Source organism: Triticum dicoccoides, chromosome 5A (genome assembly GCF_002162155.2).
Source record: "Triticum dicoccoides isolate Atlit2015 ecotype Zavitan chromosome 5A, WEW_v2.0, whole genome shotgun sequence".
Lineage (NCBI taxonomy): Eukaryota > Viridiplantae > Streptophyta > Magnoliopsida > Poales > Poaceae > Triticum > Triticum dicoccoides.
The window spans coordinates 208,080,714-208,099,435 of NC_041388.1; positions in this window are offsets into that span (position 1 = coordinate 208,080,714).

Sequence of the window (18,722 nt, forward strand, 5' to 3'; positions counted from 1 at the left end):
TTTCACCCTGAGATTTATTAAGATGGAGGCGACAAGCTACAATAGCTCCCAAGCTATGAATGTTGTCGCCCTCTAGTGCCCGGCGTAAAATAGCAAAGTCTGGTGCGCTAAGCGCACCTACTTTCTTTCTAGCAAGCAAGCACTTAGCAACAAATAAAGCAAAATAATGTACGGCGGGAAAGTGTATGCTAGCAGCCGTGGTGGCTGACACCCCTCTCTCATCTCCCAATGTCGAAGTGCGATAAAAGGCCTCAAACTTAGCCGGACTAGGCTCAGCCAAACTCCCATCAGAAGGGATCATGCATATATCACAAAATTCAGTAAGTGGTATCTGATGGTTTTCAGCATATAAATCAAAGCTCACTTCAAGGGGATTATTTCTAGGCAGGAAAGAAAAACTCTGAACAAAGATGTTTGTGAGGATTTGGTGCTGGTCACACTCATCTCCCCAAACTCCGTGGGTGAAGATCACTGTCAGAAGACTCCCCACTAACACCCTTGGAGTTCTTCCTAGAGCAAACTTCCTGAAGATATTCATGTCCGCATACAATTTTCTAAAAATAAAAAAATTGGGGTGACAAAAATTTATCAACAAAACTTTGTAAGACTGATAGCAACAACTCATAGGGATTCATAGAGGCCAAAGCAAGCATTCAAACTACTTAGAACACTAAGAATTCAACATGCAAGCTCATCTACAGCAGCACCAAGAGTAGCTAATTATTCAAAATATAAACCACTAAAATAAAAACTAATTAGACAAACGGTGGAGTCACATACCAAGCAACGGTCCCCTGAAATAGTTTCGGAAATGGAGCTTCGAGCAAAGAGATCGAAATCCGCGGGTTTGAGAGCAAGAACACGGGAGAGAGAGCAAAGGAGATTTTTTTTCTGGAGGTGGGTGATGATGTGGTATAAAGAGATACGTGAAAGGGCCCATGTGGGGACCACAGCCCACCAGGGCGCACCTGGGGGTCCTGGCGCGCCCAGGTGGGTTGTGCCCACCTAGTGCACCTCCCTTTGATTTTTATTGCACCAAAAATTCTCAAATATTCAGAAAAAAATCGTATTAAATTTTCAGGGCATTCTGAGAACTTTTATTTTTGGGTCATTTTATATTGCATGGGAAATTCTGAAAACAGATAAAATATGGCATTTTATTTTATTTAACCAATAAAAACAAAGAATAAGAAGTAGGGACAGAAGGTAGTGTTTACTAAATTCATCAACTTCATACCGTTCAAAAATGATTCATTAATAAGGTTGATCAAGTCTTATTAACAACCACTTTCGATTAGCATGAAACCGAAGAACTTCCATATATCACTAAGTTATCTCGATGGGGATATGAATGTCCCAAACAATAAGCATTTCATATTTCTTTTTGACAGTAGGTAGAGGTATTTGAAAACTTCCAATAGTGATTGTCAGAGATTTTTCAATAACGTTAATACCATTCACTTGGAATTGTTTCTTCAGAAAGCGTCATATGCTCATTACCATTGATATGAAAAGTGACCTTGCTTTTAATGCAATCAATAACATCCCCTACAGTATTCAAGAAGGGTCTACCAAGGATAATCGACATGTTGTCGTCCTCGGGCATCTCAGGTATAACAAAGTCAGTCAAAATAGTAACATTAGCAACAACAATTGGCACATCCTCACTGATACCGATAGGTTGGTAGCTGATTTATCAGCCATTTGCAAAGGTATTTCAGAAGGTGTGAGTTTATTCAAGTCAAGTCTTTTATATGAAGAGAAAGGCATAACACTAACACCAGCTCCTAAATCACACAAAGCACTTTTCACATAATTCTTTTTGATAGAGCAAGGTATAGTTGGTATTCCTAGGTCTCCAAGTTTTTTTGGCACTCCATCTTTAAAAGTGTAATCAGCAAGCATAGTGGAGATTTTAGCTTCCGACATTTTCTCTTCTTAGTGATGATGTCTTTCTTATACTTTGCATAAGGAGGCATTTTCAAGATATCAGTCAAGCGAGTACGCAAAAAGATAGGCCTCGGCATTTCAGCAAAGCATTCAAATTCTTCTTCATCATTCTTTTTAGTTGACTTAGGTGGAAAAGACATAGGTTTTTGAACTCATGGTTCTCTTTCTTTACCGTGTTTCCTAGCAATAAAGTCGCTTTTATCATATCTTTTATTTTTAGGTTGTGGGTTATCAAGATCAACAGGTGGTTCTATCTCAACATCATTATCTGGTTCTTTATTATTTGGTTGAGTGTCTTCATGAACCTCATCATTATATTTTTCATTATCACTAGGCGAGTGTTCAATACCAGACTGAGTTTCAGCATCTGAGATAGAAGTTTCATTATCATTATCATGAGGTTTCTCTATTTCAGGTTCACTAGGAGCATGCAAAGTCCTATCGTTCTTCTTCTTCTTTTTTTTAGAAGAACTAGGTGCTAGTGTGGCTCTTTTTGAATCTTGTTCAATTCTTTTTGGGTGTCCCTTAGGATAAAGTGGTTCCTGAGTCATTTTACCTCCTCTAGTTGCAACTCTAACAGCAAAGTCATGCATATTACAATTCATTTCATCAAGTAATTCTCTTTGAGATTTGGCAACTTGTTCTAACTGAGTTTGAACCATAGAAGCATGCTTTCCAACACCATCATTTGATATTTTAAATAACAAGTCACTCAAGCGAGCAATCATATCAGAATTGTATTTCAATTATTTCATAACATTTGCATTGAAGTGATCTTGTTTTCTAATATAGTTTTCAAACTCATAAAGGCATTGACTAGGATGCATATTGTGAGGGTTTTCATTATCATTGAACTTCATTAGAGAATTTACCTCTACCACCTTAGGCAGTGGTGGTGTATTAAGCCCATGTATTTCTTCAATAGGAGGTAAATTTTTAACATCCTCGGCTTTAATACCTTTTTCCTTCATAGATTTCTTTGCCTCTTCCATATCTTCAGGACTGAGATATAATATACCCCTCTTCCTCAGAGTCGGTTTCGCCGGTGGTTCAGGAAGAGTCCAATCATCATAAGTTTTTAATATATTATTCAATAATTCTTTAGCTTGTCCAATAGTTCGTTCCCTGAAAACACAACCAGCACAACTATCTAGGAAGTCCCTAGAAGCATCGGTTAGTCCATTATAGAAGATATCAAGTATTTCATTTTTCTTAAGAGGATGATTAGGCAAAGCATTAAGTAGTTGGCAAAGCCTCCCCCAAGCTTGTGGGAGACTCTCTTCTTTAATTTGCACAAAGTTAAATATTCCTGTAAGGCAGCTTGTTTCTTATGAGCAGGAAAATATTTTTCAGAGAAGTAATAAATAATATCCTGGGGACTACGCACACAACCAGGAGCAAGAGTATGGTACCAAGCTTTGGCATCACCCTTTAATGAGAAAGGAAATAATTTGAGAATAAAGTAGTAACGGGTTTTCTCATCATGAGAAAAAGGGTGGCTATGTCATTCAACTTAGTAAGATGTGCCACAACAGTTTCAGTTTCATAACCATGGAAAGGATCAGATTCAACCAAAGTAATTAACTCTGGGTCGATAGAGAATTCATAATCCTTATCATCAATAAAGATAGGTGAAGTAGCAAACTTAGGATCACATTTCATTCTAGCATTCAGAGATTTTTCTTTATACTTGCATAATAATTTCTCTAGATCATCTCTATCCCTACAAGCAACAATATCTCTAGTTGTTTCTTCACTCATAACATAACCTTCCGGTACCTTAGGAAATTCATATCTAGGAGGGCTAGTTCTAGTAGGTGTTTCAGGAGATTCAGTTTCAAGCTCATCATCAGATTCAACAACATCATGTTGTATAACTCTAGCAATTTGTTTATCAAGAAATTCACCAAGTGGCACATCATCATTAAGCAAGGTACTAGCATCATCATAAGCATTATCCATAGAAGAAGTAGCATCATCAATAACTTGCGACATATCAGAATTAATAGCATGTGGTGGTATTGCAAGTTTACTTATAACAGAAGGTGAATCTAAAGCAGAACTGGATGGCAGTTCCTTACCTCCCCTCGTATTTGAGGGAAATATCTTAGTCTTAGCATCCTTCAGATTCTTCATAGTGATAATATGATAATAATCCCAAGTGACTCAACAAATATAGCTATGATCCCCGGCAACGGCGCCAGAAAAAGGTCTTGATAACCCACAAGTATAGGGGATCACAACAGTTTTCGAGGGTAGAGTATTCAACCCAAATTTATAGATTCAACACAAGGGGAGCCAAAGAATATTTGAAGGTATTAGCAGTTGAGTTGTCAATTCAACCACACCTGGAGATTAATTATCTGAAGTGAAGTGATCAGTAGCAAAGTAGTATGACAGTTTTGATAATAGTGACAGCAGCAACGGTAACAGTAACAGTGATAGCAGTAATTTTGTAGCAAGTGTAACAGTGATGATAACAGTAGTAACTTAGCAGAAACAATATGGAAGAATTCGTAGGATTGGATCGGTGACTTGTTGGATGATATTCATCATGCGAGTTATAACCTAGGGCGATGCGGCACTAGCTCCAGTTCATCGATATAATGTAGGCTTTATTAAAAGAACTTGCATGACATCTTTTGTCCTACCCTCCCGTGGCAGCGGGGTCCTATTGGAAACTAAGGCATATTAAGGCCTCCTTTTAATAGAGAACCGGAACAAAGCATTAACACATTGTGAATACATGAACTCCTCAAACTACGGTAATCACCGGAAGAAGTCCCGGTTATTGTCACTCCGGGGTTACCGGATCATAACACGTAGTAGGTGACTATAACTTGCAAGATCGGATCTAGAACATGAAGATAATGGTGATAACATAAACGGTTCAGATCTGAAATCATGGCACCCGGGCCCAAAGTGACAAGCATTAAGCATGGCAAAGTCATAGCAACGTCAATCTAAGAACATAGTGGATACTAGGGATCAAGCCCTAACAAAACTAACTCGATTACATGATGAATCTCATCCAACTCCTCACCGACCAGCGAGCCTACGAAGGAATTACTCACTCCTGGTGGGGAGCATCATGGAATTGGCGATGGAGAAGGTTGGTGATGACGAAGAACGAAGATCCCCCTCTCCGGAGCCCCAAACGGACTCCAGTCTGCCCTCCCGAGGAAGAACGGGGCTTGGCGGTGGCTTCATCTCATGGATCACAATAAATCTTTCTCCCTGATTTTTTTCTCCGAAAATAGGATTTTATAGCGTTGGTTTCAGGGTTTGTGGGGCCACCAGGTGGGGACAACCCACCTGGGCGCGCTAGGAGAGGGGGGCGCACCCTGGTGGGTTGTGCCCACCTAGGGGCCCCTCTTTGATAGGTCTTGGCTCTAGAACTTCTTATATATTGTATAAAAATTCCTCGCAAAGTATTGTTCCATTCCGAGAACTTTTATTTCTGCACAAAAACAACATCATGGTAGTTTTACTGAAAATAGCATCAATCCGGGGTTAGTTTCATTCAAATCATGCAAATTAGAGTCCAAAACAAGAGGAAAAGCGTTAGGAAAAGTAGATACGTTTGAGACGTATCAATGTTCTGGGCATGAGGAATGTGCTCCATCTATAGACTGTCAAAGTGCTCTTCCAACTTCCTCACTTCATGAACATATGCTTCCATCAATGGGCTCTAGTAATTCTTGTTGACTAGCCTAACAACAAACAGTGTGTCGTCTCTAATGATCAATTTCCTAATACCAAGATCGATTGCTATCCGAAGACCAGCAAGTTATCCTTTGTACTCAATGGTATTGTTAGTGGTCTTATCTATGGGAAAATGCATCTGAATGACGTACTTGAGGTGTTCTCCAGTGGGTGCGACAAGCAGCACACCGGCACCGGCGCACTGGAGCGTGAAAGCACTGTCAGAGTACATGATCCAATCCTTCGTATCTTCTTAACTGGGAAGAGAAGTTTCCGGCATTTCTTCGCCTGGCATTGGAGTCCATTTTGCAATGAATTCTGCAAAGGCTCTGCCCCAAATTATTGATGTTCTCTCAAACTTCAAGTCAGAGCTTAAAAATTCCAACGCCCACTCCACAATCCTGCCTGTAGCTTCTGGATTTCTCAAGATATGCTTCAATGGAAAGGAAGTGATGACGGTAACTTGATGCACTTGGAAGTAATGACGCAGCTTGCGAGAGGCCATGAGGAGACCAAAAAGCAATTCTTGCACTTCGGAATATCTTAACCTAGCTCCCTGCAATAGAGAGCTGACAAAATAAATTGGATGTTGCACCATTTTCTAGTTGCATGACACCAGGGCCATCTGATCCATGTTTATAATGCACAGATGTTCCTCATGTTGTCTTTATAATGCACAGATTTTCCTCATGTTGTGTTATCTTTGGTGTGTCACCAAGCACTTCATCAGTACCAAACAGATCTAGCAATTCTTCTATAATCTGCATTTGGACCGTTCGAGGATGGGTGTGATCCTTACCCCCCCCCCCCCCACTTAGCCCCATCACTCGTCCTATTTGAAACATAGGCCCCAGGAGCATCAAAATGTGTGTAGAGCAGCAAACTTATTGTTGTCTGAAGTTTCCCTTGCCGCGTCAGTGGCTCAGCAATCTTCGGCAGTATAGTTCAGAATCGCTGGTTGGGGAAGATATGGTGTCAACGCTACGGTGCTTGGCGCCGAGAGACACACTATGCATGGTTGATTTGACATGGACAAGCCGTGAGCTGCAACCTCGTTGTCAGCTACTTCCTCCTCAAGCAGTGTCAAGGAACAAGTTGTGTCAAGGTTCGGTGTGCGTTGAATTAACACCACTGCTCTAATGTCAGTGTGAAGTCCTTCGATGAATCACATGAGAAAAAAGTAAGGATGTGTCAACTCTAAGTAAGAAATCAGATGATTCATTAGTGTTTCAAAACATTCAATAAAATTTGCAACTGAATTAATCTGATTGATGGCATAGAACTGTTTAATGAGGAGTTGGTGTTTGTCCCAACCAAATCAGGTGCACAGCAGTGCTATGAATGATGCCAATTCAGGCCAGTGATACGTCTCCAACGTATCTATAATTTTTTATTGTTCCATGCTACTCCCTCTGTCCCAAATTAAGTGACTCAACTTTGTACTAACTTTAGTACAAAGTTACTACAAAGTTGAGTCACTTATTTTGGGACGGAGGGAGTATTATATTATCTGTTCTGGATGTTTTATATGCATTAATATGCTATTTTATATTATTTTTTGGACTAACTTATTAACCCAGAGCCCAGTGCCAGTTTCTGTTTTTCCTTGTTTTTGAGTTTCGCAGAAAAGGAATATCAAATGGAATAAAACTTTACGATGATTTTTCTTGGAGCAGAAGACACCCATAGGACTTGGAGTCCAAGCCAGAAGACCCACGAGGCGGCGGCAAGGGTGGAGGGCACGCCCTAGGGGGGGCTATCTTGTGGTCCCCTCGGGAGTCCCCTGACCTACTTCTTCGTCCTATAAATTCACATATATTCCAAAACCCTCGGAGGCATCCACCAAAATACTTTTTTCCGTTGTAACCTTTTGTTCCCGTGAGATCCCATCTTGGGGCCTTTTCCGACATCCTGACGGAGGGGGATTCGATCACGGAGGGCATCTACATCAACCCTATTGCCCTTCCGATGAAGCATGAGTAGTTTACCACAGACCTACGGGTCCATAGCTACTAGCTAGATGGCTTCTTCTCTCTCTTTGATTCTCAATATCATGTTCTCCTCGATGTTCTTGGAGATCTATCTAATGTAATCTTCTTTTGCGGTGTGTTTGTCGAGATCCGATGAATTATGGATTTATGAGCCAACTAGATTGGTTTTTCTTGCAATGGGAGAGGTGCTTAGTTTTGGGTTCAATCTTGCATGATGTCACCCAGTGGCAAAGTAGGGGTAGAGAGACACGTATTGCATTGTTGCCATCAAGGATAAAAGGATGGGGTTTTTAGCATATTGCTTGTGTTTATTCCTCTACATCATGTCATCTTACTTAAGGCGTTACTCCGTTCTTTATGAACTTAATACTCTAGATGCATGCTAGATAGTGGTCGATTATTGGAGTAATAGTAGTAGATGCAGGCAGGAGTCGGTCTACTTGACACGGACGTGATGCCTATATTCATAATCATTACCTTGGATATCGTCATAACTTTGCGCTTTTCTATCAATTGCTCGACAGTAATTTGTTCACCCACCGTATTATTTGTCTTCATGAGAGAAGCCTCTAGTGAAACCTATGGCCCCGGGTCTATTTTCTATCATATATTTTCATATCTATATACCAAAAATACCTTGCTGCAATTTCTTTACTTTTATGTTCTAGTAATCTTTTATATATATCTCGATCATATCTCACCTTTGCAAGTGACCGTGAAGGGACTGACAACCCCTTTTCGCGTTGGGTGCAAGTGATTGATTGTTTGTGTAGATGCAAATATTGGGGACTTGCGTGTTTCTCCTACTGGATTGATACCTTGGCTCTCAACTGAGGTAAATACTTATCTCTACTTTGCTACATCACCCTTTCCTCTTCAAGGGAAAAACCAACACAAGCTCAAGAAGTAGCAGGAAGAATTTTTGGCGTTGTTGTCGGGGAGATCTACATCAAGCCTACCAAGTACCCATCATAAACTCTCTTCTCTTGCATTACATTATTTGCCATTTGCCTCTCATTTTCCTCTCCCCCACTTCTAAAACGTTTTCACAAAAATACAAAAAGATTTGCCTTTTTATCCGCCCTTCTTCCATTTGTCTCTTTGTTCGCTTTTTGTTTGCTCATGTGATAGTTTGCTTTCTTGCCTTTATGGATCAACCCAAGAACTTTGATCCTTACTATAGGAAGTTGGAAGAAGTTCAGAACAATGTTAGGAGCTTCATGTCCTTACAATTTGAGCATAACAGTTTCTTTAGGAACGAGCTTAAGGAGCAGAAAACTTTGATGGGGTATATGAATAAAGATCTCAATGATATGTCTAAAGAATTTATGGTCTTAAATCTCAATTTGCTCATCTTGAAATTTTAGTAGGCCAAATTTCTGATAAACAAACCACTTTGGTAAATAAGATTGCCGCTAAACTGGAGTTTTGTGAAAATAATGATGAAGATCTTAAAGTGATTGATGTGACTCCTATTGAATCTTTGTTTTATAATATAAATCTTGATAAAGATGGGACTGGAGATGAGTCAAATTTAGTTAAAAGGCGTCCCAATGATTTGGAGTTTATAGATCTTGATGCAAAAATTGATAAAAGTGGGATTGGAGAGGTCGAAACTTTAAGTAGCGATGAACCCACTCTTTTGGATTTCAAGGATTTTAATTATGATAATTGTTCTTTGATAGATTGTATTTCCTTGTTGCAATCCATGTTGAATTCTCCTCATACTTATAATCAAAATAAAGCATTTACTAAACATATTGTTGATGCTATGATGAAATCTTTTGAAGAAAAGCTTGAATTGGAAGTTTCTATCCCTTGAAAACTTTATGATGAGTGGGAACCTACTATTAAGATTAAGATTAAAGATTATGAGTGCCATGCTTTGTGTGATTTGGGTGCTAGCGTCTCCATGATTCCAAAAAATTTATGTGATGTGTTAGGTTTCTGTGAATTTGATGATTGTTCTTTAAATTTGCATCTCGCGGATTCCACTATTAAGAAACCTATGGGAAGAATTGATGATGTTCTTATTGTTGCAAATAGGAATTATGTGACCATAGATTTCATTGTTCTTGATATAGATTGCAATCCTATTTGTTCTATTATTCTTGGTAGACCTTTCCTTAGAACTATTGGTGCATTTATTGATAAGAAAGAAGGAAACATTATATTTCAATTTCTGCTAAGGAAGGGCATGGAGAAATTTCCTAGAAAGAAAATTAGGTTACCATATGAATCTATTATGAGAGCTACTTATGGATTGCATACCAAAGATGACAATACCTAGATCTATGTTTTTATGCCTAGCTAGGGGCGTTCAACAATAGAGCTTGTTGGGAGGCAACCCAATTTTATTTTTGTTCTTGTTTTTTTGTTCTGTTTTTTAATAAATTTTTCATATAGCCTCTGGTTAGATGTGCTTTTATGTTTTAATTAGTGTTTGAGCCAAGTAAGATCTTTGGGATGGCTTACGGTGATAGTTTATTTGATCTTGTTGAAAAATAGAAACTTTTGCATCCAAAAACATAATTGATTTGAGTTGCTAGAACGTGATAAATTCTTGAATTTTTTACACAAGATTGATATACAAATTTCCTCTGTTTTCCTAATTTTTCAGAATTTTTGGAGTTACAGAAGTATTCGAAGTTTATGGATTACTATAGACTGTTCTGTTTTTGACAGATTCTGTTTTCTATGTGTTGTTTGCTGATGAATCTATTGGTAGTATCAGGGGGTATGAACCATGGAGAAGTTGGAATACAATAGATGTTACACAAATATAAATCAAGAATGAGTTCACAATAGTACCAAAAAGTGGTGATTTATTCTCTTATACTAACAGATCTCATGAGTTTTCTGTTGAATTTTGTGTTGTGAAGTTTTCAAGTTTTGGGTAAAGATTTGATGGACTATGGAATAAGGAGTGGCAAGAGCCTAAGCTTGGGGGTTCCCAAGTCACCCCAAGGTAATATACAAGGACAACCAAGCATCTAAGCTTGGGGATGCCCCGGATGGCATCACCTCTTTCGTCTTCGTCTATCGGTAAATTTACTTGAGGCTATATTTTTTATTAGAGTGGAAATGAGAAACAACAGCGAAGACAAGTAATAAAAATGGTGTACTTTCATTCATTAATAGGATGGTTATATATACAATTGCAAAGGACGCGATTAGGGATGCGACTGTTCAGAGGGGTGCGAGTAACCATCACGTCTACTGCCAAAGGCAACTAAACGCGGTTCCACAAAAGCAGGGATTATCTCATAATTAACACGTGGGTTAATTAATTCTAACACTCCCCCTAATCACTGCTTGATCTTGCCAGCACACTTTGCCTTGGTAAAGATTCTCCTTGAAAACCTTGTGGGAAAAATGTAAGGAGATTGGTGCTTGATATGTTGTTAAAACTCCTGGAAACCCAGTGGGAAACATAAGGAGAAAATTATACATCATATAATGTTTATTGTCTCTTTCAACTCAATATGAGGAAACTTATAGAATTTAGAGGACAATAAATATGCCGTATATACTTTCTTAAAAACTCCGGTGGGGAAAATAAAAAGTATGACACATGGTCTTGTGTTGATATTACCTCATTAAAAACCTTTATGAGAACCTGTAAAGTAAATTGTCGCGAGAAACCACGGCCACATATGGGACCAAGAGTCCCTTGCTGGTTTGACGGGGGGGTGGCACATTGCACAAAGAGCAGAGGAGCGTGGAACAGCATGGTAGAGATCACACAGGCAGTCTTTACCCAGGTTTGGGCCGCCATGAGGCGTAAAATCCTACTCCTACTTTGGTGGATTGATGGTGGAAAAATGGTGGTGGAGCATGCTTCAGAGAATGCCCTAGAGGTGGAGGTGGTGGTTGAGGGGAAGATTCCTCTCCAAACCATGGATCCTCTTCCCTCCTCTGGGCCCACGAAGGGGACACTGCCATCCCCTTCAAATCAACTGGCGCTGGTGATGGTGCAACCTGGAACTGGAGCCCACGGCTCGTCAATGATGACAAGCGTGGAGCTCTACGAAGAGCTTCAGCGCATCCTGGCATCGCTGCATCAAGGGGTTGGAGAAGCGGATGATTCGGTTGCTGTTGCAATGGACTTGTCTTTCCTAGAATCCATAGCGATGGGTGTCAAGGAAATGCAGGCCCGGCGCGACCAAAAGTGGCAGGCACTCAAGGAGAGGCGCGAGTCCACTGGCAGGGTGGACCAGAAGCTGAAGGACAAGTGCCTAGAGCTGCGCGAATGGCACGGCAAGCAGTTCAAGGTGCTTATGAGGCAGCAAGAGGTGCTCCTGATAACGAGGGAAGATGTCATGGCCCGCGAAGCGCGGCTGGCATACCGCAATGCACGCCTGGACGTGAGCGAGCAAGAGATCTCTCTCCGGGAGGAGAAGCTTGGAGCCACTCTTCGAGCCAAAGATGATGATCTGGAAGCCCTCATACAACAACGAACCAAGGAGCTAGAAGACAAGCATAAAGCTGCTCTGGATGCCCTCATGACTGATTCTGCCGCTCGGTTGAAGAAGCTCACTCATGATCTAGCTGTCGCATCAGATGCCAAGACTGATCTCGACCAGCAGGTGACCAAGCTAACCAAAGAGCTTGCTGGGAGCACCAAGGGGTGGAGGCCCTCAAGGAGGAAGCGCGAAAGACTGAGGCTCTCCTGACCAATGTGCAGTTGCAGCTTTCCTCCAGGACCCAAAGTCTTGAAACCTCCAACGGCACCATCACTGATCTGAAGGTCAGGATTAGTTCCTTGGAAAGCATGGCAGAGTCCAACGGAAGCCGCCAGCAGCAGCTGTCCAGAGATCTGGACAATGCTCGGCGTCTCCGGAAGGATGCATAAGACCAGCTAGCGAATCAATCTAAGCAGCTCAACCTCTGGATCAGGAGCTTGATTCATATCGCCATGCGTCTTGCTGCCCAGACCGTAGTGATGGGCATGGATGGGCCAGCTTTTTCGGTCAACAGGCACGAGGTCCCCAACGTAAAGCTGGGAGTTTTCTTCAATGAGCTGATCGATAAGCTAAAGGTGCATGAAGAGGGGAGGGCCAAGCGCTTCGCGACCAAATCCTGGAAGCTCGCCCATATTGCCCTCCTCATGGTCTTGAGCAACATCGCCTGCCGCCATCTGGATCTCGACCTTGATGACGGGTTCACGAAGCCGTCGGTGGGCGCCGACGTCTCAGCTGCCGAGGAGAAAGCCGCCCCTCGGGCCACCAAGGTCCTCCATGTCCCAACAGCCTCACACAGTCGTCAGACTAAGTGATGAGCCGTTGTTGTTCTCGTGCTATCCTGTAACAAGACATGATGTATGCTTTGTGTTTAAGTGTCATACTATTTAATGCTCGCATGGAACTGATGTCCTTTGATTAATCTTAAATGCACATTTATCCCTATGAACTTATGTGTTTGTGTTTGTACGATTAGTCCTTATGTATATTCTGGTTGCTTGCCGGTATCATATTGCCGCAATTGTCGTAAGGGTCCGGCCCTTAACACTCATCTTGGCGTGAATGCATCTTGGTAAGTTTATCCTTGGTAGCTCTTGATGCAGCTGCTCATTCTGTGAGCGAGGCTCTGGACAGAACAAGGGTGCAGACAAAGAACTAGCCAAGGTACCATTACACGAAGGATTTCATAGTACGAACACTTACCAAAGCCAAGGGATAAACGATTGCAAAAATCTAAGATGCATCAAGAAGAAGTGATTGCGTGGACTTAGCTTTTGTTCTTGTTCCTTCCCATCCCTTCCAGCTGTGTGCATTTGGTGTGCTCGCGATGCCCGGAAAGAGGGAGGTCAAGCAAATAACTTTGTGGTTCCTGGCAGGGACCAATACACGTCATGCGTGTCTGGCGGGTGGTGGAATACGGTGCCGAGCTTTCCCGGTCCCTCTTTCTCCCCCCCCCCCATCTTCTTTCCAGCAATCCAACAACGGCTATCACATGGATCACACCCGTGCAGTCGGCCTTGCCGGGGCGTACTTGCCCGAGCATTGATCAATGGATTTGTACCCGGTGTTTTACTCAGGATTTCCCTAAGCAGGGTAAATGCCGAACCAAGTATCGCATAGTACTCATCGACATTGACGATGCCAGGGCCAAAGCAGCTCGATTGCCGATGAAGGAGAGAGAGAAAAATGATGAACCTTGTTCCCACGCACCTTGCCCCTTTTTTCTCGAATGGCGCCCGAGCGGCGGTCACGCCGCCTAGGCCGCCTGGGAAGAGCATATCACCGCTGGCACAAATCTTCACCGCGGCTATGACTGCGGTGGGGATGAGATGACAAACAACGCGGGTGCGGGGACGGTCCTGCTCCCTCGTTCTGTCTTCATATCTCCATGGACGCCACTAATGCCAAAAGCTTTGACTGGGCCGCCATGGATACGACGCGCTGCTCATGCTTTCAGGTTCGCGCAAGTGATCCCCCTACCTGGCGTGCCAAATATGTCGCAGGAAACCACAGCCACCTATGGGACCAAGAGTCCCTTGCTGGTTCGGCGGGGGGATGCCACATTGCACAAAGAGTAGAGGGGCATGTAACAGCATGGCAGAGATCACACAAGCAGTCTTTACCCAGGTTCGGGTCGCCGTGAGACGCAAAACCATACTCCAGCTTTGGTGGATTGATGGTGGAAAAATGGTGGTGAGCGCAACACGCTTGCCCGGCGAGGTTGCCTCGGGGCGAAACGACTACTCGCGTATGAGTATGTGTGGGGTCAATTAGCCAGCCAACCCTTTCTATGATTGCCTTGGGCCTCCTTTTATAGACAAAGGGGTCACCAAAGTGGCAAATCAGTCATTATGCACTGATTAGATAGCAAACAATGCTATCATACCTAACTCTGCAGGCTGACAGAGCGCATTAAATGCGCTGCTCTACGTCACATCATAGCTTGCGCGGTAGGCTCTGGCGGTCTGTTTTGCCAGCTTCACTCTTGCTCGCTCGGCATGTCCCAGAACGGGTGTCGCTTGTAGGCATTTTCTATAGGAAGTGGTTGCCATGTGGCAAATAGCAGCCACTTAGTCACTTTGGAGCTTGACACCGCACCAATCGACGACGTGCATCGCGATGAGGTGGTTCTGCCTTCGTAAGCCCTGGTAGGCCTGCCGGGACAACCTGAAGGCTTGCTTCTAGGGGTAACCCCATCTTTCCCAGGCTCACCTGATCGGCAAGGGAGGCTTTTCCCTTAGCAATGTCTTGCTTCCCTGGCTTAGTCTTGGTCCTCTTGTGTTGCATGTTGGTCCTTTGAAGAACTGATCTCTTGTGCTTCGGTCTGACCTGGAGTTGTAATCTTGTTCTTGTGCCTATGGGCTTCATCGTCTGTGCACGAGTCAAGGGAAAATATATACCCCTGTTTATTTTCCCTGACATAAACTCGTGAAGGGAAAAAGAGTATAATATGATGCTTTGAACAGGAACAATTCAGGAAGATACTCCCCCTGATTCTTGCAAATTCTGAAGCCGTCATATACCAATTCCATGAACATATTTCTGGAATGCAGAAGTTGGTAGAGACTTGGTGAACAAATCAGTTGCATGATTTGACTTGCAATATATACAATATAGTGATATTGCTTATTATGTAACTTGTTTGCATCCGGGCAACACAAGCAACATTATCTTTGAGATAATGGTTGGTGGATGTAGCCACGAGGTCTGTTTTGAAGACTCTCATGGGATGGCTACCACACCTAACAGGAACACAAAGCTTGTCTACGATATGACATAGTAGGGATCTGATCATTGTATCCAATGATATTGGTTTCCAGATTTCTCTGAAAATGAAAGATTAGGACAAGATGTTTGATGCATTGGAGATATCGAAAGATATTCTTGAGTCTCAACCAATTGTGTTTGGTGGATCCAATGCATGCACTGTGATATGGAACCTTGGGTCCCAACATCTTATTTCCATCTCCTCATGGTCTAGATGAATCTTTCTCTATGTCTAGAGAACAAATAACCATGGAAATTATGGATAGACAAGACGTGTCCACAATCAATTTCTCCAATATAATCTGGATATAGACAACATGGTGTACCATAGTGTATGAGTGAAGGTGCTCAAGGTTTTATCCAAATCCTTCATCTCAAATTCCGTCATTTAGATGCTCACATGCTTAACATGTATGGGTTATCATCAGTGTAGGAGTAATCCTTGTGTGTCAGGAACTCACTACGTCGGTTGTACCAAATGTACCGACAATAATAAGCCATATGGTGATTTATTGATTTTACACAATGTAGGTTGCATTTTGCATTTCAATTCAGAAGTGAGATTCCATTGAGAACCATCTATATCTGAATCTAGTGATCCACATGGATATGTAATCACTACATCTATCAACTATAGAGATAGGTGATTTTGTACTGCCAATGATATAAGTTATCAGAATGAGATTCCACCTCTGGAGAATAGTTGGGTAACTGCGTGAACCCTTGTGCTACAATACTTGCTCTATGTTTCACCACCTCGTTGTTCTCAATTCTGTTTCCAGAAGAAAACTGGTGTTGGTATTGCTTATGAACACCTTCCCATTATTGAGCAAGAATATTTCTACCTAGATTATACCCTTTGCTTGAGTTCAGTCCGAGTGTTGTTCACACTTTGCCATGGCCATGGTATTTGGATCTGAATCACTTAAAAGGTTTATTCAATCTAGTTGAGAAATGTATGCCGGCAATTGTAGACTTCCGGTTATGTGTTTCTCCAGAATCTATATATCAATATATAGTTGATGGAAATATCGTTACCCATGGTTACTGCTCGCGATTTCCCAATGCGATTGAGTCGGTATTTCGATGTCCCGGTCATTGTGAGCACTATGACCTAGGTTGGTGGAGGTTTCCCATCCACTAGGTGTATACTACCCATTAGGTGCATGTCAACGTAAAGTTGACTTGCATTTACTGATTCAGAGGCCTTGATATCCTTGCTTGCAAGAAGCTGAATCCTGATGTACTATTGTCGTACTTCTCCCCCTATTGCTTTGAACGGGGAGTTGAGTGATTTTAGTTAGTACCTCCAATCTTTCCAACATATTTTGTAGGATTGTAGGATTGCGTGACACCTTTATAGTCAGTAAATGAATCTGGCAGGTTATTTGCACTGTGTTGCAAATCTTTTGAACGCATGGTTCAGATCATTGAGTACGTGGATTTGAGGCAGAAATGTGTTGAACATTCCACTAATTTCCTGGCATTCTTTATGGTACTTGAAATCTCCCCCTAATGCCTAGAAATGTTGCTAATTGAATCAGCATACTGGCCTTGAGTAACTCCCCATTTGAATGTCTTGAGGTATTGATGGTAATACTGTTATTCCTCACATAGATCCCAACTATATGTTGAGGGGTCAATGATGTATATTGGGTGGTGATATTGGTATGCAACCGAATTACCGCAGATAGGAAATACTTGGTAGATTTCCACGTATCAAATATAGAGGGGAATAATATTATGTAGTTTGGTCATGAGCGTGTAAAACTGCATGACTCCAACGTAAAGTTGATAAGTCACAATTCCAAAGTAAAGATAATGCAATGAGCTTAACTCTTTAGATAGGATTCTACCAAACCATTTTGAGTCTAGACATTAGGACAAATTGCTAAACTTCAATCCAAGGGCCATAGAGAAGGCACTAAAGGAGAATTCTGCAATGTTATCCATTTGATTTGCTTGAAATCAATGTCAGGATAATGAGCCAATGGTTTCATGTGAATAAAGGACGCACTTAATACCATCATGTAGATATGTTATTTAGAACCATGGAATACCTGAATAGTCTAGTCAATGGATGGGAAGAGCCACTTACCTCAACTTGATGCATTCAAGGAGTCGGAGTGGTTCAGCGTAGACTTTATGGTTTGCGAGCCTTAAAATTAGCATCCGTGTGTCACTTGTAGTGCACATAAAAATCCAAATGTTGTTAGAATTTAGCATCATAATAATCATAAACTATAGGAATTGCTGATAGTTTCGGTTTCAACCCAATGTTTCGATGACCAAGCGAGTATGCCAAGTTTGTCATGTACAAGACACTCTGGAAAACTATCTCATACGCAACATGTGCTATGGGTTGTGTTGTATGTGTAGGACAGTCCAGATGATACACAGAGAATGTGCTTGCCATATCTGTTGCATATGTTAAAGAGAAGTTATTTCTCTTTGTTGTCATCATAAGTTTCGCTATGGAAACTATTTTGATGGATACTCCATAGTTTAGTAGGGTACGAGTTAAACCTGGGAAGCAATAAAGCATCCCGACGTTACTCGAGTACCCACAGGGATAGTAGATATGACTTGAGTTGATCCAACAAATACCTCATCGTGTCTAGCGATTTTAAAATATCTCCTTTCTCTCAATGAGAGTGGAAACATGGACTTCTCTGAGTATAGAGTTTTTGGTGCATATGTCCATAAGGCACATATCATTTTTCATCAGATTGACTCCCGTAGAAATCTATATATAGACATGAAGATTCTCAATATGAAAATCACTGTCAGATATATAAAATACATACAAAATGTATTTGTATCAAAGTACTGATACAATATACTGTGATACACAATATATGATGCACTACTGGAAACACAGAATTTGCCATCAGTCAGATCTTTGTCGTCTGCTAGCAGACGGCAAAGAAGGCCTTTGTCGTCTGCTTCTAAAAAACTGACGACAAAGAGCTAGCTGACGGCAAAGACCTTCTTTGCCATCAGCCAATTCTTTGCCGCCCGCTGGTGGATGGCAAAGATTCTTTGCCATCAGCTAGCGGATGACAAAGAGGTGGGTTGGGTCCATTAGAGGCCCAAACCCTAACGGTCCACCAGCCCCGCCTCTTTGTCGTCTGCCAGCAAAGGGCAAAGATTCGTTGTCATCCGCTGGTTGATGGCAAACCAAACGCTACCTAACGGTGCCCCCCACCCCACCTCCCACTCTCGCCCTCTCACTCCACCTCGCCCCCACCCCAACCGCCGCCGCCCTCGCCGCACCGCCCCACCACCCGCCCTATGGCCTCGCCGCCATGCCGTCCAGCGACCCCGCCACCTCGCCGCCCCACCC